The following is a 2,290-nucleotide window of genomic DNA, read 5'->3' on the forward strand; positions in this document are numbered from 1 at the left end:
GTAAACTTCTGACTTCAACTGTATGAGGCAATGTATTACACAACTTCCATTGCTCTACACACACAGGATTTATTGTTTGTTTGAAATAATGTATTTCAAATTAACTAGACTTAGACGGAAAAATGTATTTACTATTTAATAAATGTGTCACCCCAGGCTAAGGGCTTGTCCCATCATGTTCGGGATAATACACTGTTTTGTTAAAACTCTGTCCTATTGTTATAATTTTGCAATCCGAGGTGAACGGTGGATTATATATATACAGAGACGCAGCATGTTTCTTTTTATGATTAAAACAGTCCAAAATAGAAATCCTTACAGTACATATTTTCTCAATACTACACAAAAGGCCAAGGTATATCAATGATTCCACCAGAGATGAGTGAATTTGTAACCTTGACTACATGTTCAGAGGGAGTAGTACAACTTTTTAGATCAATAGAAGAAAAAGAAAGATAATTGATGTAGATAATGCACTAGTAGTCAGCAGCATCAGCAATAACTGTCTATACTGAAGAGCCTCAGGCAGATTCTAAATACTCTTTTATTATCCTCTCTTGTCTTCCTGTGAGCTCACCAAAATAACCATGTAACCCCATGCATATGTATACACGCATATACATTTTGTCTCAGGAAACCATTCAGTAGATGCCATGTGAATGGCATCAAATGATATCCGAATGATTGGATAAGGATATGTTGTATTGCGACTTAATTATCTGTATTGTGAAATAAGTAATACCCTGGTAGAAAACACTGGTACCGCTGAGACCAGTACCGCTGAGACAGGTTCTCGGAATGATTGGTCAGGACGATTGATCTCTGGCTGACTTGGTGTCACTCCGTAGGAACACTTAGCCGCTGCTGAAGTTTCAACCATTAGCTCCCTCCACATAGGAACTTGACTTGGGTTGCCATAGAAACTAGGATTTACTTAAAGCTTGGTAATAATAACACTAGGATAAGAGGAGTAAAGTTTTGGCCCTGTGGTGCGGAGAAGAGGTCCTCATCCAATTGCAACTTGGCGATAGATTGACACTAGGAAAGTTTCGGAGAAAATAAATACCACAAATAATATAAGCGGTCCCGTGTGGCTCAGTTGGTAGAGCATGGCGCTCGCAATGCCAGGATTGTGGGTTCGATTCCCACGGGGGACCAGTACGAAGAAGTTTGAAATGTATGTGCTCACTACTGTAAGTCTCTCTGGAGAAGAGGTACTACTAAAATGTAAAAGCTTTTCATAAAATTAAATACATAATAAGTCCTCCTGAAAAAAATGCTCAAATCATACCTTTGACATTTGCTTATGGAAGAGTAGGACCCCCAAGTGAATATTTTTGTCCAGTATGCGTTACAATGAAAATTAGTAATGTGGTGATTTTTGCATATTGACTATATTGGAGAGGAAATTTTATTCCATTTCCTGAACTATCACATTGTATTCCATGTGCATGGGTGTATCAGGCCCCTCAGGAGGGTTCCTTATCAATGCTTTGAGGCAACATCATAAAAGTCAATGGAAAATTCAGTGAATCGGTGATAAGATGCAGCAGATATCAGAGAGCTAGGCTCTAATTTGTAATGGGAATTCTCAGCGCACAGTGTGAGACCAGGTAGGAGTTTGGGTGGTACATCTCCGACAGTGCGAACAATTACTAATTACAGTAGACAGATTCATTCTACATTCCACTGATGTAGATGGATCTCACAGTCACGGCGCCTCAATAAGCCCGCTTGATGACACAGAATATGGTGAATTCATTACGAAAATGAACATTGAGTACCAAAATGTTCTTCTTGCCTGTGTTTGTAGGTTTGACCCACTACCCAAAACTTTGCAGGTTGATGATTTCATTACTGTCTTTTGGGATATTGAGTACTGCCCAAGTAACAGTCAATTGTGAGAGCTTTATCACTGACCGAAAACGGGACCTTTAATCCGTTATAGCAAACTTATCTTCACATCCCATCTTTCACCCCAAAGGCGTCTTAACATTATCCATTAAGATGTCATTTTTAGATGGAAATTAAGACATTTATTCTAATAATTTTCCTTAGAGTCCCATTGACCCATTTCTGAAGTCCCAAGAGATTCCTGTTGTCAGTGGCACACTGCAGAAGAGAGATCACTCTGAATCCGTGGCCTTCGTTTGCACAAAGGTAATAATACATAGGTATTATTTGATTTTCACAGGGAGAAACCGGGGTCAATTCAATCCACAGCGGTAGCCAGGTCCATGGGATAACACACACGTCTATAAATAAGTATTATGCCGTCATAGAGGTTTTT

General features: G+C 39.2%; 1 non-coding gene across 1 annotated transcript; it reads left to right on the forward strand.

Moving 5' to 3' along the window:
• The first annotated feature begins 1,082 nt into the window (after nucleotides 1–1,082).
• trnaa-cgc (transfer RNA alanine (anticodon CGC)) lies at nucleotides 1,083–1,158 on the forward strand. Its single transcript has one exon. It is a non-coding gene; the product is annotated as a tRNA-Ala (tRNA).
• Nucleotides 1,159–2,290: the final 1,132 nt, after the last annotated feature.

The sequence above is a fragment of the Salmo trutta genome, chromosome 6 (genome assembly GCF_901001165.1).
Source record: "Salmo trutta chromosome 6, fSalTru1.1, whole genome shotgun sequence".
NCBI classification, from domain to species: Eukaryota; Metazoa; Chordata; class Actinopteri; order Salmoniformes; family Salmonidae; genus Salmo; species Salmo trutta.